This window comes from Schistocerca nitens, chromosome 8, assembly GCF_023898315.1.
Source record: "Schistocerca nitens isolate TAMUIC-IGC-003100 chromosome 8, iqSchNite1.1, whole genome shotgun sequence".
Lineage (NCBI taxonomy): Eukaryota > Metazoa > Arthropoda > Insecta > Orthoptera > Acrididae > Schistocerca > Schistocerca nitens.
In genome coordinates this window covers 24,549,567-24,572,603 of record NC_064621.1, presented here as the reverse complement: position 1 = coordinate 24,572,603, position 23,037 = coordinate 24,549,567, and the positions used below count along the sequence as shown (strand labels likewise).

Genomic DNA, 23,037 nt, shown 5'->3' with positions numbered 1-23,037 from the left:
TCAAATGATACGTGGCTATCAGCACCATTATTCAACACACATGCTCGACTGTGCGCAGACGCCTGTGGCGTAGCTCTTGGGCCCTGAATCAGACGCAGTAGTTCCAACAAAAACTCTCCTGAACGGCTCTGTGCCGAAAATTTCGCTACACATCACCCTTGTCTTGCTGGAGCTTCAGGTAGACGCCGGTTTGCAGCCAGGAAGCGGACAGCAGCAACTTTCAACTAGTTTTGTAGTACTCAAACAGCACAGTAAAACAGCATGCATCTTTTGCAGAACTGGAAAAACTCGACCGTGACAGGATTCGAACCTGCAATCTTCGGATCCGAAGTCCGACGCCTTATCCATTAGGCCACACGGTCACTGGCGCAATACGCTTCCCCAAACACACCTCATTATCGCCATTTGTGCACTTCCCGGAATGAATTTACCATCTTTGACGCAATTCTCCAATTTCAGTACTAAAAATGCGACGCTACTTCTTGCTGTGTCCCATCGCAAGTTACATTCAAGCCCTTATGACGCTCATCAAACAAGAGCGTGCAAATCAGCTTCAATCGCTTAGTGCCATCTCAGTCGGTTGCAGAAGGTACCTCACCCTATGAGATACAATGGCGAGTTGCCGCTATTACCAAAGCGGCGGCGGCGGCGCCGCCGACGACGACGACGACAACCGCGAGGGTCTCTATCAGGGGTAGAAAATACATCACAAGAACCAAGTATTTCACGTCGGCATTCTCCGGAGACTCCCAAAAGCAGCAGTTTCTGCTGCCTACTTTAATAGCACCATTCGCACTATTCATTTGCGAGAGCATTTCTTAAATACCGCACCCATTTATAATTTGTTTTATCCTTGACCGCTTTTTTCGAAAGGGCCACGGTGGGACGGGCTTTTACAAAATTCATTTGCCTCCTGTGAGGATCGAACTCACGACCTCTGGTTTACTAGACCAGCGCTCTGCCACTGAGCTAAGGAGGCGCCTCCTAGCGCGCTTTTCGGGTACTTTGTTCTTATGGACTAGTGAATCGGAGATCTTCAGCTGGAAACGCACCGCATTAGCGACCATTATTTGCATTTAGTTAGCACAGCTGCTGCTTTCCTACACATCTCACACGATATCGATGTACACCTAAAATTCCAAAACAACACATTTATTTCATTTCAGAGTTACTTTCAGCTTCAAATACCATTCCTCTGATATTCATACGAAGCTAGGCATCGTCGTAACCCGTTACGTTCATTACGCAAGGCTCACGAGAGGGGCGCAGGTTGCATCCGCGTAGACACAAAATTTTGCACCGCCCAGCGTGGGGCTCGAACCCACGACGCTGAGATTAAGAGTCTCATGCTCTACCGACTGAGCTAGCCGGGCTCCACACAATGCTTTACGAGCCATACAATACTGATGGGACCTGCGACCATCTATGGAAGATCCTTTTGACTACAGCTTATTTCCTGCTGCCACAAATGAGCTACAATCCTATTCAATGAAAAATTGTCTCCGAAAGGCATCAAATCTGCTTCAAATGATACGTGGCTATCAGCACCATTATTCAACACACATGCTCGACTGTGCGCAGACGCCTGTGGCGTAGCTCTTGGGCCCTGAATCAGACGCAGTAGTTCCAACAAAAACTCTCCTGAACGGCTCTGTGCCGAAAATTTCGCTACACATCACCCTTGTCTTGCTTGAGCTTCAGGTAGACGCCGGTTTGCAGCCAGGAAGCGGACAGCAGCAACTTTCAACTAGTTTTGTAGTACTCAAACAGCACAGTAAAACAGCATGCATCTTTTGCAGAACTGGAAAAACTCGACCGTGACAGGATTCGAACCTGCAATCTTCGGATCCGAAGTCCGACGCCTTATCCATTAGGCCCCACGGTCACTGGCGCAATACGCTTCCCCAAACACACCTCATTATCGCCATTTGTGCACTTCCCGGAATGAATTTACCATCTTTGACGCAATTCTCCAATTTCAGTACTAAAAATGCGACGCTACTTCTTGCTGTGTCCCATCGCAAGTTACATTCAAGCCCTTATGACGCTCAGCAAACAAGAGCGTGCAAATCAGCTTCAATCGCTTAGTGCCATCTCAGTCGGTTGCAGAAGGTACCTCACCCTATGAGATACAATGGCGAGTTGCCGCTATTACCAAAGCGGCGGCGGCGGCGCCGCCGACGACGACGACGACAACCGCGAGGGTCTCTATCAGGGGTAGAAAATACATCACAAGAACCAAGTATTTCACGTCGGCATTCTCCGGAGACTCCCAAAAGCAGCAGTTTCTGCTGCCTACTTTAATAGCACCATTCGCACTATTCATTTGCGAGAGCATTTCTTAAATACCGCACCCATTTATAATTTGTTTTATCCTTGACCGCTTTTTTCGAAAGGGCCACGGTGGGAGGGGCTTTTACAAAATTCATTTGCCTCCTGTGAGGATCGAACTCACGACCTCTGGTTTACTAGACCAGCGCTCTGCCACTGAGCTAAGGAGGCGCCTCCTAGCGCGCTTTTCGGGTACTTTGTTCTTATGGACTAGTGAATCGGAGATCTTCAGCTGGAAACGCACCGCATTAGCGACCATTATTTGCATTTAGTTAGCACAGCTGCTGCTTTCCTACACATCTCACACGATATCGATGTACACCTAAAATTCCAAAACAACACATTTATTTCATTTCAGAGTTACTTTCAGCTTCAAATACCATTCCTCTGATATTCATACGAAGCTAGGCATCGTCGTAACCCGTTACGTTCATTACGCAAGGCTCACGAGAGGGGCGCAGGTTGCATCCGCGTAGACACAAAATTTTGCACCGCCCAGCGTGGGGCTCGAACCCACGACGCTGAGATTAAGAGTCTCATGCTCTACCGACTGAGCTAGCCGGGCTCCACACAATGCTTTACGAGCCATACAATACTGATGGGACCTGCGACCATCTATGGAAGATCCTTTTGACTACAGCTTATTTCCTGCTGCCACAAATGAGCTACAATCCTATTCAATGAAAAATTGTCTCCGAAAGGCATCAAATCTGCTTCAAATGATACGTGGCTATCAGCACCATTATTCAACACACATGCTCGACTGTGCGCAGACGCCTGTGGCGTAGCTCTTGGGCCCTGAATCAGACGCAGTAGTTCCAACAAAAACTCTCCTGAACGGCTCTGTGCCGAAAATTTCGCTACACATCACCCTTGTCTTGCTTGAGCTTCAGGTAGACGCCGGTTTGCAGCCAGGAAGCGGACAGCAGCAACTTTCAACTAGTTTTGTAGTACTCAAACAGCACAGTAAAACAGCATGCATCTTTTGCAGAACTGGAAAAACTCGACCGTGACAGGATTCGAACCTGCAATCTTCGGATCCGAAGTCCGACGCCTTATCCATTAGGCCACACGGTCACTGGCGCAATACGCTTCCCCAAACACACCTCATTATCGCCATTTGTGCACTTCCCGGAATGAATTTACCATCTTTGACGCAATTCTCCAATTTCAGTACTAAAAATGCGACGCTACTTCTTGCTGTGTCCCATCGCAAGTTACATTCAAGCCCTTATGACGCTCAGCAAACAAGAGCGTGCAAATCAGCTTCAATCGCTTAGTGCCATCTCAGTCGGTTGCAGAAGGTACCTCACCCTATGAGATACAATGGCGAGTTGCCGCTATTACCAAAGCGGCGGCGGCGGCGCCGCCGACGACGACGACGACAACCGCGAGGGTCTCTATCAGGGGTAGAAAATACATCACAAGAACCAAGTATTTCACGTCGGCATTCTCCGGAGACTCCCAAAAGCAGCAGTTTCTGGTGCCTACTTTAATAGCACCATTCGCACTATTCATTTGCGAGAGCATTTCTTAAATACCGCACCCATTTATAATTTGTTTTATCCTTGACCGCTTTTTTCGAAAGGGCCACGGTGGGAGGGGCTTTTACAAAATTCATTTGCCTCCTGTGAGGATCGAACTCACGACCTCTGGTTTACTAGACCAGCGCTCTGCCACTGAGCTAAGGAGGCGCCTCCTAGCGCCCTTTTCGGGTACTTTGTTCTTATGGACTAGTGAATCGGAGATCTTCAGCTGGAAACGCACCGCATTAGCGACCATTATTTGCATTTAGTTAGCACAGCTGCTGCTTTCCTACACATCTCACACGATATCGATGTACACCTAAAATTCCAAAACAACACATTTATTTCATTTCAGAGTTACTTTCAGCTTCAAATACCATTCCTCTGATATTCATACGAAGCTAGGCATCGTCGTAACCCGTTACGTTCATTACGCAAGGCTCACGAGAGGGGCGCAGGTTGCATCCGCGTAGACACAAAATTTTGCACCGCCCAGCGTGGGGCTCGAACCCACGACGCTGAGATTAAGAGTCTCATGCTCTACCGACTGAGCTAGCCGGGCTCCACACAATGCTTTACGAGCCATACAATACTGATGGGACCTGCGACCATCTATGGAAGATCCTTTTGACTACAGCTTATTTCCTGCTGCCACAAATGAGCTACAATCCTATTCAATGAAAAATTGTCTCCGAAAGGCATCAAATCTGCTTCAAATGATACGTGGCTATCAGCACCATTATTCAACACACATGCTCGACTGTGCGCAGACGCCTGTGGCGTAGCTCTTGGGCCCTGAATCAGACGCAGTAGTTCCAACAAAAACTCTCCTGAACGGCTCTGTGCCGAAAATTTCGCTACACATCACCCTTGTCTTGCTGGAGCTTCAGGTAGACGCCGGTTTGCAGCCAGGAAGCGGACAGCAGCAACTTTCAACTAGTTTTGTAGTACTCAAACAGCACAGTAAAACAGCATGCATCTTTTGCAGAACTGGAAAAACTCGACCGTGACAGGATTCGAACCTGCAATCTTCGGATCCGAAGTCCGACGCCTTATCCATTAGGCCACACGGTCACTGGCGCAATACGCTTCCCCAAGCACACCTCATTATCGCCATTTGTGCACTTCCCGGAATGAATTTACCATCTTTGACGCAATTCTCCAATTTCAGTACTAAAAATGCGACGCTACTTCTTGCTGTGTCCCATCGCAAGTTACATTCAAGCCCTTATGACGCTCATCAAACAAGAGCGTGCAAATCAGCTTCAATCGCTTAGTGCCATCTCAGTCGGTTGCAGAAGGTACCTCACCCTATGAGATACAATGGCGAGTTGCCGCTATTACCAAAGCGGCGGCGGCGGCGCCGCCGACGACGACGACGACAACCGCGAGGGTCTCTATCAGGGGTAGAAAATACATCACAAGAACCAAGTATTTCACGTCGGCATTCTCCGGAGACTCCCAAAAGCAGCAGTTTCTGCTGCCTACTTTAATAGCACCATTCGCACTATTCATTTGCGAGAGCATTTCTTAAATACCGCACCCATTTATAATTTGTTTTATCCTTGACCGCTTTTTTCGAAAGGGCCACGGTGGGACGGGCTTTTACAAAATTCATTTGCCTCCTGTGAGGATCGAACTCACGACCTCTGGTTTACTAGACCAGCGCTCTGCCACTGAGCTAAGGAGGCGCCTCCTAGCGCGCTTTTCGGGTACTTTGTTCTTATGGACTAGTGAATCGGAGATCTTCAGCTGGAAACGCACCGCATTAGCGACCATTATTTGCATTTAGTTAGCACAGCTGCTGCTTTCCTACACATCTCACACGATATCGATGTACACCTAAAATTCCAAAACAACACATTTATTTCATTTCAGAGTTACTTTCAGCTTCAAATACCATTCCTCTGATATTCATACGAAGCTAGGCATCGTCGTAACCCGTTACGTTCATTACGCAAGGCTCACGAGAGGGGCGCAGGTTGCATCCGCGTAGACACAAAATTTTGCACCGCCCAGCGTGGGGCTCGAACCCACGACGCTGAGATTAAGAGTCTCATGCTCTACCGACTGAGCTAGCCGGGCTCCACACAATGCTTTACGAGCCATACAATACTGATGGGACCTGCGACCATCTATGGAAGATCCTTTTGACTACAGCTTATTTCCTGCTGCCACAAATGAGCTACAATCCTATTCAATGAAAAATTGTCTCCGAAAGGCATCAAATCTGCTTCAAATGATACGTGGCTATCAGCACCATTATTCAACACACATGCTCGACTGTGCGCAGACGCCTGTGGCGTAGCTCTTGGGCCCTGAATCAGACGCAGTAGTTCCAACAAAAACTCTCCTGAACGGCTCTGTGCCGAAAATTTCGCTACACATCACCCTTGTCTTGCTTGAGCTTCAGGTAGACGCCGGTTTGCAGCCAGGAAGCGGACAGCAGCAACTTTCAACTAGTTTTGTAGTACTCAAACAGCACAGTAAAACAGCATGCATCTTTTGCAGAACTGGAAAAACTCGACCGTGACAGGATTCGAACCTGCAATCTTCGGATCCGAAGTCCGACGCCTTATCCATTAGGCCACACGGTCACTGGCGCAATACGCTTCCCCAAACACACCTCATTATCGCCATTTGTGCACTTCCCGGAATGAATTTACCATCTTTGACGCAATTCTCCAATTTCAGTACTAAAAATGCGACGCTACTTCTTGCTGTGTCCCATCGCAAGTTACATTCAAGCCCTTATGACGCTCAGCAAACAAGAGCGTGCAAATCAGCTTCAATCGCTTAGTGCCATCTCAGTCGGTTGCAGAAGGTACCTCACCCTATGAGATACAATGGCGAGTTGCCGCTATTACCAAAGCGGCGGCGGCGGCGCCGCCGCCGACGACGACGACGACGACAACCGCGAGGGTCTCTATCAGGGGTAGAAAATACATCACAAGAACCAAGTATTTCACGTCGGCATTCTCCGGAGACTCCCAAAAGCAGCAGTTTCTGGTGCCTACTTTAATAGCACCATTCGCACTATTCATTTGCGAGAGCATTTCTTAAATACCGCACCCATTTATAATTTGTTTTATCCTTGACCGCTTTTTTCGAAAGGGCCACGGTGGGAGGGGCTTTTACAAAATTCATTTGCCTCCTGTGAGGATCGAACTCACGACCTCTGGTTTACTAGACCAGCGCTCTGCCACTGAGCTAAGGAGGCGCCTCCTAGCGCGCTTTTCGGGTACTTTGTTCTTATGGACTAGTGAATCGGAGATCTTCAGCTGGAAACGCACCGCATTAGCGACCATTATTTGCATTTAGTTAGCACAGCTGCTGCTTTCCTACACATCTCACACGATATCGATGTACACCTAAAATTCCAAAACAACACATTTATTTCATTTCAGAGTTACTTTCAGCTTCAAATACCATTCCTCTGATATTCATACGAAGCTAGGCATCGTCGTAACCCGTTACGTTCATTACGCAAGGCTCACGAGAGGGGCGCAGGTTGCATCCGCGTAGACACAAAATTTTGCACCGCCCAGCGTGGGGCTCGAACCCACGACGCTGAGATTAAGAGTCTCATGCTCTACCGACTGAGCTAGCCGGGCTCCACACAATGCTTTACGAGCCATACAATACTGATGGGACCTGCGACCATCTATGGAAGATCCTTTTGACTACAGCTTATTTCCTGCTGCCACAAATGAGCTACAATCCTATTCAATGAAAAATTGTCTCCGAAAGGCATCAAATCTGCTTCAAATGATACGTGGCTATCAGCACCATTATTCAACACACATGCTCGACTGTGCGCAGACGCCTGTGGCGTAGCTCTTGGGCCCTGAATCAGACGCAGTAGTTCCAACAAAAACTCTCCTGAACGGCTCTGTGCCGAAAATTTCGCTACACATCACCCTTGTCTTGCTTGAGCTTCAGGTAGACGCCGGTTTGCAGCCAGGAAGCGGACAGCAGCAACTTTCAACTAGTTTTGTAGTACTCAAACAGCACAGTAAAACAGCATGCATCTTTTGCAGAACTGGAAAAACTCGACCGTGACAGGATTCGAACCTGCAATCTTCGGATCCGAAGTCCGACGCCTTATCCATTAGGCCACACGGTCACTGGCGCAATACGCTTCCCCAAACACACCTCATTATCGCCATTTGTGCACTTCCCGGAATGAATTTACCATCTTTGACGCAATTCTCCAATTTCAGTACTAAAAATGCGACGCTACTTCTTGCTGTGTCCCATCGCAAGTTACATTCAAGCCCTTATGACGCTCAGCAAACAAGAGCGTGCAAATCAGCTTCAATCGCTTAGTGCCATCTCAGTCGGTTGCAGAAGGTACCTCACCCTATGAGATACAATGGCGAGTTGCCGCTATTACCAAAGCGGCGGCGGCGGCGCCGCCGCCGACGACGACGACGACAACCGCGAGGGTCTCTATCAGGGGTAGAAAATACATCACAAGAACCAAGTATTTCACGTCGGCATTCTCCGGAGACTCCCAAAAGCAGCAGTTTCTGGTGCCTACTTTAATAGCACCATTCGCACTATTCATTTGCGAGAGCATTTCTTAAATACCGCACCCATTTATAATTTGTTTTATCCTTGACCGCTTTTTTCGAAAGGGCCACGGTGGGAGGGGCTTTTACAAAATTCATTTGCCTCCTGTGAGGATCGAACTCACGACCTCTGGTTTACTAGACCAGCGCTCTGCCACTGAGCTAAGGAGGCGCCTCCTAGCGCGCTTTTCGGGTACTTTGTTCTTATGGACTAGTGAATCGGAGATCTTCAGCTGGAAACGCACCGCATTAGCGACCATTATTTGCATTTAGTTAGCACAGCTGCTGCTTTCCTACACATCTCACACGATATCGATGTACACCTAAAATTCCAAAACAACACATTTATTTCATTTCAGAGTTACTTTCAGCTTCAAATACCATTCCTCTGATATTCATACGAAGCTAGGCATCGTCGTAACCCGTTACGTTCATTACGCAAGGCTCACGAGAGGGGCGCAGGTTGCATCCGCGTAGACACAAAATTTTGCACCGCCCAGCGTGGGGCTCGAACCCACGACGCTGAGATTAAGAGTCTCATGCTCTACCGACTGAGCTAGCCGGGCTCCACACAATGCTTTACGAGCCATACAATACTGATGGGACCTGCGACCATCTATGGAAGATCCTTTTGACTACAGCTTATTTCCTGCTGCCACAAATGAGCTACAATCCTATTCAATGAAAAATTGTCTCCGAAAGGCATCAAATCTGCTTCAAATGATACGTGGCTATCAGCACCATTATTCAACACACATGCTCGACTGTGCGCAGACGCCTGTGGCGTAGCTCTTGGGCCCTGAATCAGACGCAGTAGTTCCAACAAAAACTCTCCTGAACGGCTCTGTGCCGAAAATTTCGCTACACATCACCCTTGTCTTGCTTGAGCTTCAGGTAGACGCCGGTTTGCAGCCAGGAAGCGGACAGCAGCAACTTTCAACTAGTTTTGTAGTACTCAAACAGCACAGTAAAACAGCATGCATCTTTTGCAGAACTGGAAAAACTCGACCGTGACAGGATTCGAACCTGCAATCTTCGGATCCGAAGTCCGACGCCTTATCCATTAGGCCACACGGTCACTGGCGCAATACGCTTCCCCAAACACACCTCATTATCGCCATTTGTGCACTTCCCGGAATGAATTTACCATCTTTGACGCAATTCTCCAATTTCAGTACTAAAAATGCGACGCTACTTCTTGCTGTGTCCCATCGCAAGTTACATTCAAGCCCTTATGACGCTCAGCAAACAAGAGCGTGCAAATCAGCTTCAATCGCTTAGTGCCATCTCAGTCGGTTGCAGAAGGTACCTCACCCTATGAGATACAATGGCGAGTTGCCGCTATTACCAAAGCGGCGGCGGCGGCGCCGCCGACGACGACGACGACAACCGCGAGGGTCTCTATCAGGGGTAGAAAATACATCACAAGAACCAAGTATTTCACGTCGGCATTCTCCGGAGACTCCCAAAAGCAGCAGTTTCTGCTGCCTACTTTAATAGCACCATTCGCACTATTCATTTGCGAGAGCATTTCTTAAATACCGCACCCATTTATAATTTGTTTTATCCTTGACCGCTTTTTTCGAAAGGGCCACGGTGGGAGGGGCTTTTACAAAATTCATTTGCCTCCTGTGAGGATCGAACTCACGACCTCTGGTTTACTAGACCAGCGCTCTGCCACTGAGCTAAGGAGGCGCCTCCTAGCGCCCTTTTCGGGTACTTTGTTCTTATGGACTAGTGAATCGGAGATCTTCAGCTGGAAACGCACCGCATTAGCGACCATTATTTGCATTTAGTTAGCACAGCTGCTGCTTTCCTACACATCTCACACGATATCGATGTACACCTAAAATTCCAAAACAACACATTTATTTCATTTCAGAGTTACTTTCAGCTTCAAATACCATTCCTCTGATATTCATACGAAGCTAGGCATCGTCGTAACCCGTTACGTTCATTACGCAAGGCTCACGAGAGGGGCGCAGGTTGCATCCGCGTAGACACAAAATTTTGCACCGCCCAGCGTGGGGCTCGAACCCACGACGCTGAGATTAAGAGTCTCATGCTCTACCGACTGAGCTAGCCGGGCTCCACACAATGCTTTACGAGCCATACAATACTGATGGGACCTGCGACCATCTATGGAAGATCCTTTTGACTACAGCTTATTTCCTGCTGCCACAAATGAGCTACAATCCTATTCAATGAAAAATTGTCTCCGAAAGGCATCAAATCTGCTTCAAATGATACGTGGCTATCAGCACCATTATTCAACACACATGCTCGACTGTGCGCAGACGCCTGTGGCGTAGCTCTTGGGCCCTGAATCAGACGCAGTAGTTCCAACAAAAACTCTCCTGAACGGCTCTGTGCCGAAAATTTCGCTACACATCACCCTTGTCTTGCTGGAGCTTCAGGTAGACGCCGGTTTGCAGCCAGGAAGCGGACAGCAGCAACTTTCAACTAGTTTTGTAGTACTCAAACAGCACAGTAAAACAGCATGCATCTTTTGCAGAACTGGAAAAACTCGACCGTGACAGGATTCGAACCTGCAATCTTCGGATCCGAAGTCCGACGCCTTATCCATTAGGCCACACGGTCACTGGCGCAATACGCTTCCCCAAACACACCTCATTATCGCCATTTGTGCACTTCCCGGAATGAATTTACCATCTTTGACGCAATTCTCCAATTTCAGTACTAAAAATGCGACGCTACTTCTTGCTGTGTCCCATCGCAAGTTACATTCAAGCCCTTATGACGCTCATCAAACAAGAGCGTGCAAATCAGCTTCAATCGCTTAGTGCCATCTCAGTCGGTTGCAGAAGGTACCTCACCCTATGAGATACAATGGCGAGTTGCCGCTATTACCAAAGCGGCGGCGGCGGCGCCGCCGACGACGACGACGACAACCGCGAGGGTCTCTATCAGGGGTAGAAAATACATCACAAGAACCAAGTATTTCACGTCGGCATTCTCCGGAGACTCCCAAAAGCAGCAGTTTCTGCTGCCTACTTTAATAGCACCATTCGCACTATTCATTTGCGAGAGCATTTCTTAAATACCGCACCCATTTATAATTTGTTTTATCCTTGACCGCTTTTTTCGAAAGGGCCACGGTGGGACGGGCTTTTACAAAATTCATTTGCCTCCTGTGAGGATCGAACTCACGACCTCTGGTTTACTAGACCAGCGCTCTGCCACTGAGCTAAGGAGGCGCCTCCTAGCGCGCTTTTCGGGTACTTTGTTCTTATGGACTAGTGAATCGGAGATCTTCAGCTGGAAACGCACCGCATTAGCGACCATTATTTGCATTTAGTTAGCACAGCTGCTGCTTTCCTACACATCTCACACGATATCGATGTACACCTAAAATTCCAAAACAACACATTTATTTCATTTCAGAGTTACTTTCAGCTTCAAATACCATTCCTCTGATATTCATACGAAGCTAGGCATCGTCGTAACCCGTTACGTTCATTACGCAAGGCTCACGAGAGGGGCGCAGGTTGCATCCGCGTAGACACAAAATTTTGCACCGCCCAGCGTGGGGCTCGAACCCACGACGCTGAGATTAAGAGTCTCACGCTCTACCGACTGAGCTAGCCGGGCTCCACACAATGCTTTACGAGCCATACAATACTGATGGGACCTGCGACCATCTATGGAAGATCCTTTTGACTACAGCTTATTTCCTGCTGCCACAAATGAGCTACAATCCTATTCAATGAAAAATTGTCTCCGAAAGGCATCAAATCTGCTTCAAATGATACGTGGCTATCAGCACCATTATTCAACACACATGCTCGACTGTGCGCAGACGCCTGTGGCGTAGCTCTTGGGCCCTGAATCAGACGCAGTAGTTCCAACAAAAACTCTCCTGAACGGCTCTGTGCCGAAAATTTCGCTACACATCACCCTTGTCTTGCTTGAGCTTCAGGTAGACGCCGGTTTGCAGCCAGGAAGCGGACAGCAGCAACTTTCAACTAGTTTTGTAGTACTCAAACAGCACAGTAAAACAGCATGCATCTTTTGCAGAACTGGAAAAACTCGACCGTGACAGGATTCGAACCTGCAATCTTCGGATCCGAAGTCCGACGCCTTATCCATTAGGCCACACGGTCACTGGCGCAATACGCTTCCCCAAACACACCTCATTATCGCCATTTGTGCACTTCCCGGAATGAATTTACCATCTTTGACGCAATTCTCCAATTTCAGTACTAAAAATGCGACGCTACTTCTTGCTGTGTCCCATCGCAAGTTACATTCAAGCCCTTATGACGCTCAGCAAACAAGAGCGTGCAAATCAGCTTCAATCGCTTAGTGCCATCTCAGTCGGTTGCAGAAGGTACCTCACCCTATGAGATACAATGGCGAGTTGCCGCTATTACCAAAGCGGCGGCGGCGGCGCCGCCGACGACGACGACGACGACAACCGCGAGGGTCTCTATCAGGGGTAGAAAATACATCACAAGAACCAAGTATTTCACGTCGGCATTCTCCGGAGACTCCCAAAAGCAGCAGTTTCTGGTGCCTACTTTAATAGCACCATTCGCACTATTCATTTGCGAGAGCATTTCTTAAATACCGCACCCATTTATAATTTGTTTTATCCTTGACCGCTTTTTTCGAAAGGGCCACGGTGGGAGGGGCTTTTACAAAATTCATTTGCCTCCTGTGAGGATCGAACTCACGACCTCTGGTTTACTAGACCAGCGCTCTGCCACTGAGCTAAGGAGGCGCCTCCTAGCGCGCTTTTCGGGTACTTTGTTCTTATGGACTAGTGAATCGGAGATCTTCAGCTGGAAACGCACCGCATTAGCGACCATTATTTGCATTTAGTTAGCACAGCTGCTGCTTTCCTACACATCTCACACGATATCGATGTACACCTAAAATTCCAAAACAACACATTTATTTCATTTCAGAGTTACTTTCAGCTTCAAATACCATTCCTCTGATATTCATACGAAGCTAGGCATCGTCGTAACCCGTTACGTTCATTACGCAAGGCTCACGAGAGGGGCGCAGGTTGCATCCGCGTAGACACAAAATTTTGCACCGCCCAGCGTGGGGCTCGAACCCACGACGCTGAGATTAAGAGTCTCATGCTCTACCGACTGAGCTAGCCGGGCTCCACACAATGCTTTACGAGCCATACAATACTGATGGGACCTGCGACCATCTATGGAAGATCCTTTTGACTACAGCTTATTTCCTGCTGCCACAAATGAGCTACAATCCTATTCAATGAAAAATTGTCTCCGAAAGGCATCAAATCTGCTTCAAATGATACGTGGCTATCAGCACCATTATTCAACACACATGCTCGACTGTGCGCAGACGCCTGTGGCGTAGCTCTTGGGCCCTGAATCAGACGCAGTAGTTCCAACAAAAACTCTCCTGAACGGCTCTGTGCCGAAAATTTCGCTACACATCACCCTTGTCTTGCTTGAGCTTCAGGTAGACGCCGGTTTGCAGCCAGGAAGCGGACAGCAGCAACTTTCAACTAGTTTTGTAGTACTCAAACAGCACAGTAAAACAGCATGCATCTTTTGCAGAACTGGAAAAACTCGACCGTGACAGGATTCGAACCTGCAATCTTCGGATCCGAAGTCCGACGCCTTATCCATTAGGCCACACGGTCACTGGCGCAATACGCTTCCCCAAACACACCTCATTATCGCCATTTGTGCACTTCCCGGAATGAATTTACCATCTTTGACGCAATTCTCCAATTTCAGTACTAAAAATGCGACGCTACTTCTTGCTGTGTCCCATCGCAAGTTACATTCAAGCCCTTATGACGCTCAGCAAACAAGAGCGTGCAAATCAGCTTCAATCGCTTAGTGCCATCTCAGTCGGTTGCAGAAGGTACCTCACCCTATGAGATACAATGGCGAGTTGCCGCTATTACCAAAGCGGCGGCGGCGGCGCCGCCGACGACGACGACGACAACCGCGAGGGTCTCTATCAGGGGTAGAAAATACATCACAAGAACCAAGTATTTCACGTCGGCATTCTCCGGAGACTCCCAAAAGCAGCAGTTTCTGGTGCCTACTTTAATAGCACCATTCGCACTATTCATTTGCGAGAGCATTTCTTAAATACCGCACCCATTTATAATTTGTTTTATCCTTGACCGCTTTTTTCGAAAGGGCCACGGTGGGAGGGGCTTTTACAAAATTCATTTGCCTCCTGTGAGGATCGAACTCACGACCTCTGGTTTACTAGACCAGCGCTCTGCCACTGAGCTAAGGAGGCGCCTCCTAGCGCGCTTTTCGGGTACTTTGTTCTTATGGACTAGTGAATCGGAGATCTTCAGCTGGAAACGCACCGCATTAGCGACCATTATTTGCATTTAGTTAGCACAGCTGCTGCTTTCCTACACATCTCACACGATATCGATGTACACCTAAAATTCCAAAACAACACATTTATTTCATTTCAGAGTTACTTTCAGCTTCAAATACCATTCCTCTGATATTCATACGAAGCTAGGCATCGTCGTAACCCGTTACGTTCATTACGCAAGGCTCACGAGAGGGGCGCAGGTTGCATCCGCGTAGACACAAAATTTTGCACCGCCCAGCGTGGGGCTCGAACCCACGACCCTGAGATTAAGAGTCTCATGCTCTACCGACTGAGCTAGCCGGGCTCCACACAATGCTTTACGAGCCATACAATACTGATGGGACCTGCGACCATCTATGGAAGATCCTTTTGACTACAGCTTATTTCCTGCTGCCACAAATGAGCTACAATCCTATTCAATGAAAAATTGTCTCCGAAAGGCATCAAATCTGCTTCAAATGATACGTGGCTATCAGCACCATTATTCAACACACATGCTCGACTGTGCGCAGACGCCTGTGGCGTAGCTCTTGGGCCCTGAATCAGACGCAGTAGTTCCAACAAAAACTCTCCTGAACGGCTCTGTGCCGAAAATTTCGCTACACATCACCCTTGTCTTGCTGGAGCTTCAGGTAGACGCCGGTTTGCAGCCAGGAAGCGGACAGCAGCAACTTTCAACTAGTTTTGTAGTACTCAAACAGCACAGTAAAACAGCATGCATCTTTTGCAGAACTGGAAAAACTCGACCGTGACAGGATTCGAACCTGCAATCTTCGGATCCGAAGTCCGACGCCTTATCCATTAGGCCACACGGTCACTGGCGCAATACGCTTCCCCAAACACACCTCATTATCGCCATTTGTGCACTTCCCGGAATGAATTTACCATCTTTGACGCAATTCTCCAATTTCAGTACTAAAAATGCGACGCTACTTCTTGCTGTGTCCCATCGCAAGTTACATTCAAGCCCTTATGACGCTCATCAAACAAGAGCGTGCAAATCAGCTTCAATCGCTTAGTGCCATCTCAGTCGGTTGCAGAAGGTACCTCACCCTATGAGATACAATGGCGAGTTGCCGCTATTACCAAAGCGGCGGCGGCGGCGCCGCCGACGACGACGACGACAACCGCGAGGGTCTCTATCAGGGGTAGAAAATACATCACAAGAACCAAGTATTTCACGTCGGCATTCTCCGGAGACTCCCAAAAGCAGCAGTTTCTGGTGCCTACTTTAATAGCACCATTCGCACTATTCATTTGCGAGAGCATTTCTTAAATACCGCACCCATTTATAATTTGTTTTATCCTTGACCGCTTTTTTCGAAAGGGCCACGGTGGGAGGGGCTTTTACAAAATTCATTTGCCTCCTGTGAGGATCGAACTCACGACCTCTGGTTTACTAGACCAGCGCTCTGCCACTGAGCTAAGGAGGCGCCTCCTAGCGCGCTTTTCGGGTACTTTGTTCTTATGGACTAGTGAATCGGAGATCTTCAGCTGGAAACGCACCGCATTAGCGACCATTATTTGCATTTAGTTAGCACAGCTGCTGCTTTCCTACACATCTCACACGATATCGATGTACACCTAAAATTCCAAAACAACACATTTATTTCATTTCAGAGTTACTTTCAGCTTCAAATACCATTCCTCTGATATTCATACGAAGCTAGGCATCGTCGTAACCCGTTACGTTCATTACGCAAGGCTCACGAGAGGGGCGCAGGTTGCATCCGCGTAGACACAAAATTTTGCACCGCCCAGCGTGGGGCTCGAACCCACGACGCTGAGATTAAGAGTCTCATGCTCTACCGACTGAGCTAGCCGGGCTCCACACAATGCTTTACGAGCCATACAATACTGATGGGACCTGCGACCATCTATGGAAGATCCTTTTGACTACAGCTTATTTCCTGCTGCCACAAATGAGCTACAATCCTATTCAATGAAAAATTGTCTCCGAAAGGCATCAAATCTGCTTCAAATGATACGTGGCTATCAGCACCATTATTCAACACACATGCTCGACTGTGCGCAGACGCCTGTGGCGTAGCTCTTGGGCCCTGAATCAGACGCAGTAGTTCCAACAAAAACTCTCCTGAACGGCTCTGTGCCGAAAATTTCGCTACACATCACCCTTGTCTTGCTTGAGCTTCAGGTAGACGCCGGTTTGCAGCCAGGAAGCGGACAGCAGCAACTTTCAACTAGTTTTGTAGTACTCAAACAGCACAGTAAAACAGCATGCATCTTTTGCAGAACTGGAAAAACTCGACCGTGACAGGATTCGAACCTGCAATCTTCGGATCCGAAGTCCGACGCCTTATCCATTTTTTTTTTTTTTTTTTTTTTTTTTATTTTTTCGGGCCTCCATCCACCCCTTATAGCCCGTCCTTCTGCTCGCCATTAATTCACCTTCGTCGGTGTGGCATCAAAGGCCTTTGATTTAAGGAAAATGAAAACGATGTGGATTACATGCTTCGTTTACGATACAAGCATCCATATTAAGGAAATAGTAACTGAAATTTATGGCGGCTCCAGTGCCTTGTGGTAACAGAAAACGTCAAGGAAGTTAAAAGAAAAGTGAAAATCCATTGCTTCTAAAATTAAAAAGCTTTGTTCTGAACTCTGCGAAATTGAAAGAGAACTAAAATATTGCTCGAAAGAGAAAACTGAATTTTCTTCTTCTTACGAAATGAAGCTTGATCTCTTGCCAATTGATTACTTCAGTGGTGTTAGTAACTTGTGGTTCGGTCAACATGACATATTATTCGCCTTATAGATGGTCCGTCTGATCTTGAGTGAGTAGCTGCTGAATGTTCGTTAACATGAAATTCAATCAATTGATGTGGTAGTCTCTTTTTTTTTTTTTTTTTTTTTTTTTTTTTTTTTTTTTTTTTTTTTTTTTTTACGTTACAGTTTTGAGCAGGTAGTTGGCGAAGTTATCTTTATAGTTTTTCGTTTTCATTAGCATATGGTGCTGAGTTGTAAGATAGACACAGAAGTCTTCTTTACTCTTGTCTTCTTTTGTAAATAAGTAATGTACAGTAGCGGCTTTTAACCAGTTTAGTGCGTTCCTTCTCGTCCGTGGGTACGGGGTATCGTCCGGGGTCAGAAAGGCAGCAGGTGTTATATATCTGGGCGATGTTCTACTAATGAGTGCTAACTTGTTCGTGATATATTCCCATATATCTTTTATGTTGTCGCACACAAACCTGTGTTCATCAGTATCCATGAAATTACACGTTGTGCACAAAGGTGATTCTGCGAGGTGTATGTTATGTAGTTTGGAGTTAGTTGCCAATTTTCTGTTAACTGCGAAATACCAAGTGGCTTTCAGTGTAGACGGCAAGTACGGACAATGGATGTTCTCCCAGATTACCTTCCAGTCGTAAAAGTTGTATTTTTCTTCAATGTTATTTTTCTTCTTATCTTTCATGAGTTCCTGGTACACGTGTTTCACTGTCTTCATTTCTTGTTCGGGGATCCTTGTGTGTACATAACTGTACTCCAGTAAAAACCATTTTAAGTGGTAAAGTCCGTTTGGAATATGTTGCACCGTGATAGGTGGACTGAGGTCGGCCGGAGCTATCTCAGTAAGCAGGTGAGCAGCGAGACTATCAGCTGAGTGTTTCCATTGGTGGAAAGTTGTTGATATATATAAAGCTTGCGCCTTCTTTTCAACATCGACAAGATTTAAGCCACCATTTTCTGTGGCAAGCGTTAAGGTGTCAAACTGAACTTTAAAAATGTGGTGACGGCTGACAAACTGTCCTAATGCTGACATGATTCGTTTTGCAGTGGGTGCAGACATTGGTAAAACTTGAGCGATATAATTGAGTTTCGAGGTGAGGTAGACATTTGCGACCGTTACTTTCTGAATTTCATTTAGTTTCCGTACACTGTGTTCCCGTATGCTGGCACGAATAGTCCGTAGAAGCTTTCGGTAGTTGGTTGCAATAGTGTGCCGAATATTACTCTGAAAATCAATTCCAAGGCACTTGAATATCTTCAGCTGACGTAGTTGTCTGTGAGGGTGCGATCCTAGGCCGCGGCCAATATTGAATATTCCGGACTTTGTCCAGTTTAGTTGTGCACCTGACGCGTGCTCATATTGCCTGACTAGCTGTAGTGCGGTCTCCACTTCAGTTCTATTTAGTACAAGGAAACCGACATCGTCTGCATACGCCTTGCACACTACTCGGGATCCATGTATGACGATGCCCTGTAAACTTTGCGTCAGGGTAGCTAACAAAGGCTCAATGGCAATCGCAAAAAGCGCCATGGACATTGGGCAGCCCTGCCTGACGGAACTGGCTATCTCGATTGCTCGGGTAGGCTGGCCATTGATGATGACTCTGGATAAATTAGTCGCTACCATCTGTTTTATAATTGCGACGAACCCAGGTGGAAAACCCATCGCATACATGGTACGAAAGAGATACTGGTGGTTTACCCTGTCAAAGGCTTTGTCGAAGTCCAAAGATATGATGGCACATTTCAGCTTACAGACTTCCGCAATAGAGATTAAATCACGGTAGTCGCACAGAGTCTGTCGAATTTTCCGATCCTTGCCCACGCTGGTCTGGTAAGGGCCAATGATACTGGTCATTGTAGATTTAAGCCTTTGGGCCAAAAGTCTCGCAAAGATTTTATAGTCGCTGTTGAGCAGCGTTATCGGTCTTAGATTTTTTACGTTTGCACTGCCTGAGGTTTTTTTAATGAGAACGATTATGCCTTCACAGAAGCTGGTGGGGATCACGTTGTTGTGGTCTAGAAGTTCGTTACAGATGCAAGTGATCTTCGCCTTTATGGTGTTCCAGAATTTTTGATAGAATTCGGCGGGAATTCCGTCAGGTCCGGGGGATTTATTCTTAGCACTTTTCCAGAGTACATATTCCACGTCTTCTTCGGTCGCCACGTCTAATAGCTTTTCCGCGTCCACGATACTGACTCTGTTGCGCAAATTATTCAAAAGAGCATCCTGCGCTTGCACGTTAACTTCTTTATTTGACATCAAGGTGGTGAAGTAGTTTAGCACCGCCGCTTTAATCTCGTTGTGCGTAGTCAGCGTTGCGCCATCCTCAGCAATTAACTCCGTCAGTATTTTACGGGACCCTTTCTTACTTTCTTGGATCATATGGTAGACTGAGGTGAGTTCTTGGTGTACAGTTGTCTGGACCCGCGACCTGACTTTGTAGCCTTCTAGCTGCGTCCTCCGTAGGGTTAGGATTTTGGCCTGGATTTTCTTAATTCGTTGACAATTCTCGACAGCCGAAGTACCGAGCATATACAGTTCCCGCAGACAATGAAAATAGAAATTGATCGTCCTTTGAAGCCAAAAGCCCTTTTCCCGTGCGTAGTTCATGAAACACCACCTAATTTTAGGTTTGGCGCACCTCAGCCACCAATCAATGGCCGAATTATAAGAGGCAAATCGTTGCTCACATTCTCGCCAGGTATGGAGGAAGGCTTCTTGACACGCCGAGTCTTGTAGATGTGAAACATTTAATTTCCACAGGCCCCTGTAGCGACACGTCCGTTGTCGGTCTAGACTTATAGTACAGATGTATGCAGCATGATCTGAGAAAGCCACTGGCCATACTTCTGACTGCAGAATGTTATTCCTCAAAGTGGGTGTAACATAAATTCGATCAAGACGGCTTGCCGAATGGGTCGTGATATGGGTAAACCCAGGTGCTGCCCCATGCTTGAGCTCCCAAGAATCAACTAAGCGCAAGTCTCGTACAATTCGTTCCAGTTCAAGTGATTTGTTAAGATTGGGAGTCTGGTCCTTTGCACTGATGACACAGTTAAAGTCGCCTCCGAAGATGACATTGGTGTGGCGGACGCCAAAGAGAGGAACTATTTCTTCTTTAAAAAATTCTGCTCTTTGACGTCTATTACTGGAACCGGATGGGGCATAGACATTAATTAGTCTGTTGTTATAAAAAGTGCCCGCAATGCCCCTACTGTTCGGCAGTTTTGTGACGTCGGTAATAATGATACCTTCCTTCACAATAAAAGCTGTACCTAATTCGCAACCGGCCCCAGGATTAGTGATCACATTATAACCTGGTATGCAATCAAGTCTGATCTCTGTTACTTCTTGTACAAATAAAATGTCTACATCAGCTGCATATAAAAAGTCCTTTAAGTGTTGCAGTTTAAGAGCGCTACGGATCTTATTAATATTGAGAGTAGCAAGTCGATAGGCCTGTGGCGGAATAGTGGTGGACTAAACAGGAGCAATACCTAAAATCAGTCCGATATCAAACAGAAATAACGCTGGAAAAAACAAGTCACGTCGTAGAAGCACTTTGGAAGCAATTCCAGATAACAAAAACATGTATTAACAGTCACTTTAAAGGCAGAGTTAAAAATAGTCTCCGGTTGAAAAGGGATCAGTCGTGCGTTCTTTTTGCGCGGCAGTTTCTGTCGAGGCGTTATCTTTCTCGGTAACATCGTCGACTTTGGAGACTGAAGTGACGGCTGTCACCGTTTCGGAAGTATCCATACTGTCTACTTCGGCAGTGGATTCTGTATCGTCCGCCCAACTAGTTGGCGGCGGTTGTGTCGAGGTCGTTACCGACTCTGGTGCAGGATAGAGTTTGACCATGCGGACATCACAGTCGGTTCGGAGTTGAGCTGACTGTTCAGGGTTCAGAGGGAGAGCATCTGAGACATTGTCAAGGACTGATGGTAAACTGGCTGAGGGATGATCATGGTTTGTGCTTTCAGATGCTTTGTCACTGAGTTGTTCACCTATCTGTTTAGCCTTTTCGCGCAGAACCGGTGCAATCTGTTCTGCACCCTGGCGGGCAACTCTCCGTTTTTTAGTTTTTCTGGGAGACGTACGATTGTGTGGGCCTTGATCGGAACCTGCTGGAGATTCCCCCCGTGGAGTAGCAGCGGCCGATTGGGACGCAGCCGTTTGCATGTCGGATGCCTGTTCTTCTGTGACTACTACGGACGGCGATACTTCTATGGGTTTAGGTGGGGTCTCTTCCGGCGTTGCAACAGTCCCCATTTGCGTCACTGGCGCAGGCACAACAGTATTTTCACTGATTTCGGTGACCGTGGATGTAGCCGAAAGCCCACGCGCCACGGCGACGTACGTCACAGGCAGTGTTGTCATCGCGGGGGGCCTGGCTGCCTCGCCGGCAGGCAGCTGCGCCACTCGCCTCTGCATGCATTCGGCACGCACGTGACCTGTCGAGTTGCATGCGGCACACGTTCGAGGCTGATCATCGTACATTACTATCGCACGATACCCGCATATGTTAACATAAGACGGGATGTGCTTCTGCAGCTCGATTTTCAATTGCCGCACCCCATTAAGAACCGGGAATTTATGTGCACTAGACCAACGTTCCGCAATATTGCTGATGATTTTACCGTAGGGACAGAGCACTGCGTTGATCTGTTCACTGGTTATTTCAAATGGAAGTTCAAAGAGTCGAACAGTCCGTATTCCTAGGCCGGCATGCGAAACAACAACTTCACCCACATTGCCATCGCTATGTTTAAATTTGAGGATACCACCACAAGATTCAACTATTTTCTCACACATGTCTGATCGAGCTAATTTAACGAAAACGGTGCTACTGACAATCGAAAGATGTATCCCGATTATATCCTCAAGTCCTATCTTTACTTCATCTTCTAACCATTGCTCAACTTCAAAAGATTTAGGTCGGACAAAGTTTCTGTCAAAAGTAAACTTCAATGTGTCTTTCCTACTCGGTTGAGACATCACGAAATCGAGTTCATTTCCAGATTACACCAAAACACTGGTAGACACTGAAGCAAGCGCAGTGACTCACCACACGAAAACAACGACGGCGCGGCGCGCAGCACAGCACGTCCGACCTCGACCGCGTCCGCCGGCTGACTACTGTCTCCATTAGGCCACACGGTCACTGGCGCAATACGCTTCCCCAAACACACCTCATTATCGCCATTTGTGCACTTCCCGGAATGAATTTACCATCTTTGACGCAATTCTCCAATTTCAGTACTAAAAATGCGACGCTACTTCTTGCTGTGTCCCATCGCAAGTTACATTCAAGCCCTTATGACGCTCATCAAACAAGAGCGTGCAAATCAGCTTCAATCGCTTAGTGCCATCTCAGTCGGTTGCAGAAGGTACCTCACCCTATGAGATACAATGGCGAGTTGCCGCTATTACCAAAGCGGCGGCGGCGGCGCCGACGACGACGACGACGACAACCGCGAGGGTCTCTATCAGGGGT

General features: G+C 47.4%; 33 non-coding genes across 33 annotated transcripts; all 33 read right to left on the bottom strand.

Moving 5' to 3' along the window:
* Nucleotides 1–289: 289 nt before the first annotated feature.
* Trnar-ucg (transfer RNA arginine (anticodon UCG)) lies at nucleotides 290–362 on the bottom strand. The gene has a single exon. It is a non-coding gene; the product is annotated as a tRNA-Arg (tRNA).
* A 545-nt stretch (nucleotides 363–907) lies between these two features.
* Trnat-agu (transfer RNA threonine (anticodon AGU)) lies at nucleotides 908–979 on the bottom strand. The gene has a single exon. It is a non-coding gene; the product is annotated as a tRNA-Thr (tRNA).
* Nucleotides 980–1,300: 321 nt separating this feature from the next.
* On the bottom strand, nucleotides 1,301–1,373 carry Trnak-cuu (transfer RNA lysine (anticodon CUU)). Its single transcript has one exon. It is a non-coding gene; the product is annotated as a tRNA-Lys (tRNA).
* Nucleotides 1,374–1,812: 439 nt separating this feature from the next.
* Trnar-ucg (transfer RNA arginine (anticodon UCG)) lies at nucleotides 1,813–1,885 on the bottom strand. The gene has a single exon. It is a non-coding gene; the product is annotated as a tRNA-Arg (tRNA).
* A 545-nt stretch (nucleotides 1,886–2,430) lies between these two features.
* On the bottom strand, nucleotides 2,431–2,502 carry Trnat-agu (transfer RNA threonine (anticodon AGU)). The gene has a single exon. It is a non-coding gene; the product is annotated as a tRNA-Thr (tRNA).
* Nucleotides 2,503–2,823: 321 nt separating this feature from the next.
* On the bottom strand, nucleotides 2,824–2,896 carry Trnak-cuu (transfer RNA lysine (anticodon CUU)). The gene has a single exon. It is a non-coding gene; the product is annotated as a tRNA-Lys (tRNA).
* Nucleotides 2,897–3,335: 439 nt separating this feature from the next.
* On the bottom strand, nucleotides 3,336–3,408 carry Trnar-ucg (transfer RNA arginine (anticodon UCG)). The gene has a single exon. It is a non-coding gene; the product is annotated as a tRNA-Arg (tRNA).
* A 545-nt stretch (nucleotides 3,409–3,953) lies between these two features.
* On the bottom strand, nucleotides 3,954–4,025 carry Trnat-agu (transfer RNA threonine (anticodon AGU)). The gene has a single exon. It is a non-coding gene; the product is annotated as a tRNA-Thr (tRNA).
* A 321-nt stretch (nucleotides 4,026–4,346) lies between these two features.
* Trnak-cuu (transfer RNA lysine (anticodon CUU)) lies at nucleotides 4,347–4,419 on the bottom strand. The gene has a single exon. It is a non-coding gene; the product is annotated as a tRNA-Lys (tRNA).
* A 439-nt stretch (nucleotides 4,420–4,858) lies between these two features.
* On the bottom strand, nucleotides 4,859–4,931 carry Trnar-ucg (transfer RNA arginine (anticodon UCG)). Its single transcript has one exon. It is a non-coding gene; the product is annotated as a tRNA-Arg (tRNA).
* A 545-nt stretch (nucleotides 4,932–5,476) lies between these two features.
* Trnat-agu (transfer RNA threonine (anticodon AGU)) lies at nucleotides 5,477–5,548 on the bottom strand. The gene has a single exon. It is a non-coding gene; the product is annotated as a tRNA-Thr (tRNA).
* A 321-nt stretch (nucleotides 5,549–5,869) lies between these two features.
* On the bottom strand, nucleotides 5,870–5,942 carry Trnak-cuu (transfer RNA lysine (anticodon CUU)). The gene has a single exon. It is a non-coding gene; the product is annotated as a tRNA-Lys (tRNA).
* A 439-nt stretch (nucleotides 5,943–6,381) lies between these two features.
* Nucleotides 6,382–6,454, bottom strand: Trnar-ucg (transfer RNA arginine (anticodon UCG)). The gene has a single exon. It is a non-coding gene; the product is annotated as a tRNA-Arg (tRNA).
* A 551-nt stretch (nucleotides 6,455–7,005) lies between these two features.
* On the bottom strand, nucleotides 7,006–7,077 carry Trnat-agu (transfer RNA threonine (anticodon AGU)). Its single transcript has one exon. It is a non-coding gene; the product is annotated as a tRNA-Thr (tRNA).
* A 321-nt stretch (nucleotides 7,078–7,398) lies between these two features.
* On the bottom strand, nucleotides 7,399–7,471 carry Trnak-cuu (transfer RNA lysine (anticodon CUU)). Its single transcript has one exon. It is a non-coding gene; the product is annotated as a tRNA-Lys (tRNA).
* A 439-nt stretch (nucleotides 7,472–7,910) lies between these two features.
* On the bottom strand, nucleotides 7,911–7,983 carry Trnar-ucg (transfer RNA arginine (anticodon UCG)). Its single transcript has one exon. It is a non-coding gene; the product is annotated as a tRNA-Arg (tRNA).
* Nucleotides 7,984–8,531: 548 nt separating this feature from the next.
* On the bottom strand, nucleotides 8,532–8,603 carry Trnat-agu (transfer RNA threonine (anticodon AGU)). The gene has a single exon. It is a non-coding gene; the product is annotated as a tRNA-Thr (tRNA).
* Nucleotides 8,604–8,924: 321 nt separating this feature from the next.
* On the bottom strand, nucleotides 8,925–8,997 carry Trnak-cuu (transfer RNA lysine (anticodon CUU)). Its single transcript has one exon. It is a non-coding gene; the product is annotated as a tRNA-Lys (tRNA).
* Nucleotides 8,998–9,436: 439 nt separating this feature from the next.
* On the bottom strand, nucleotides 9,437–9,509 carry Trnar-ucg (transfer RNA arginine (anticodon UCG)). The gene has a single exon. It is a non-coding gene; the product is annotated as a tRNA-Arg (tRNA).
* Nucleotides 9,510–10,054: 545 nt separating this feature from the next.
* Trnat-agu (transfer RNA threonine (anticodon AGU)) lies at nucleotides 10,055–10,126 on the bottom strand. The gene has a single exon. It is a non-coding gene; the product is annotated as a tRNA-Thr (tRNA).
* A 321-nt stretch (nucleotides 10,127–10,447) lies between these two features.
* Trnak-cuu (transfer RNA lysine (anticodon CUU)) lies at nucleotides 10,448–10,520 on the bottom strand. Its single transcript has one exon. It is a non-coding gene; the product is annotated as a tRNA-Lys (tRNA).
* A 439-nt stretch (nucleotides 10,521–10,959) lies between these two features.
* On the bottom strand, nucleotides 10,960–11,032 carry Trnar-ucg (transfer RNA arginine (anticodon UCG)). The gene has a single exon. It is a non-coding gene; the product is annotated as a tRNA-Arg (tRNA).
* A 545-nt stretch (nucleotides 11,033–11,577) lies between these two features.
* Trnat-agu (transfer RNA threonine (anticodon AGU)) lies at nucleotides 11,578–11,649 on the bottom strand. Its single transcript has one exon. It is a non-coding gene; the product is annotated as a tRNA-Thr (tRNA).
* A 321-nt stretch (nucleotides 11,650–11,970) lies between these two features.
* On the bottom strand, nucleotides 11,971–12,043 carry Trnak-cuu (transfer RNA lysine (anticodon CUU)). Its single transcript has one exon. It is a non-coding gene; the product is annotated as a tRNA-Lys (tRNA).
* A 439-nt stretch (nucleotides 12,044–12,482) lies between these two features.
* Trnar-ucg (transfer RNA arginine (anticodon UCG)) lies at nucleotides 12,483–12,555 on the bottom strand. Its single transcript has one exon. It is a non-coding gene; the product is annotated as a tRNA-Arg (tRNA).
* Nucleotides 12,556–13,103: 548 nt separating this feature from the next.
* Nucleotides 13,104–13,175, bottom strand: Trnat-agu (transfer RNA threonine (anticodon AGU)). Its single transcript has one exon. It is a non-coding gene; the product is annotated as a tRNA-Thr (tRNA).
* A 321-nt stretch (nucleotides 13,176–13,496) lies between these two features.
* Nucleotides 13,497–13,569, bottom strand: Trnak-cuu (transfer RNA lysine (anticodon CUU)). Its single transcript has one exon. It is a non-coding gene; the product is annotated as a tRNA-Lys (tRNA).
* Nucleotides 13,570–14,008: 439 nt separating this feature from the next.
* On the bottom strand, nucleotides 14,009–14,081 carry Trnar-ucg (transfer RNA arginine (anticodon UCG)). The gene has a single exon. It is a non-coding gene; the product is annotated as a tRNA-Arg (tRNA).
* Nucleotides 14,082–14,626: 545 nt separating this feature from the next.
* Trnat-agu (transfer RNA threonine (anticodon AGU)) lies at nucleotides 14,627–14,698 on the bottom strand. The gene has a single exon. It is a non-coding gene; the product is annotated as a tRNA-Thr (tRNA).
* Nucleotides 14,699–15,019: 321 nt separating this feature from the next.
* Trnak-cuu (transfer RNA lysine (anticodon CUU)) lies at nucleotides 15,020–15,092 on the bottom strand. The gene has a single exon. It is a non-coding gene; the product is annotated as a tRNA-Lys (tRNA).
* A 439-nt stretch (nucleotides 15,093–15,531) lies between these two features.
* Nucleotides 15,532–15,604, bottom strand: Trnar-ucg (transfer RNA arginine (anticodon UCG)). Its single transcript has one exon. It is a non-coding gene; the product is annotated as a tRNA-Arg (tRNA).
* A 545-nt stretch (nucleotides 15,605–16,149) lies between these two features.
* Nucleotides 16,150–16,221, bottom strand: Trnat-agu (transfer RNA threonine (anticodon AGU)). Its single transcript has one exon. It is a non-coding gene; the product is annotated as a tRNA-Thr (tRNA).
* A 321-nt stretch (nucleotides 16,222–16,542) lies between these two features.
* Nucleotides 16,543–16,615, bottom strand: Trnak-cuu (transfer RNA lysine (anticodon CUU)). Its single transcript has one exon. It is a non-coding gene; the product is annotated as a tRNA-Lys (tRNA).
* Between the last annotated feature and the right edge of the window lie 6,422 nt (nucleotides 16,616–23,037).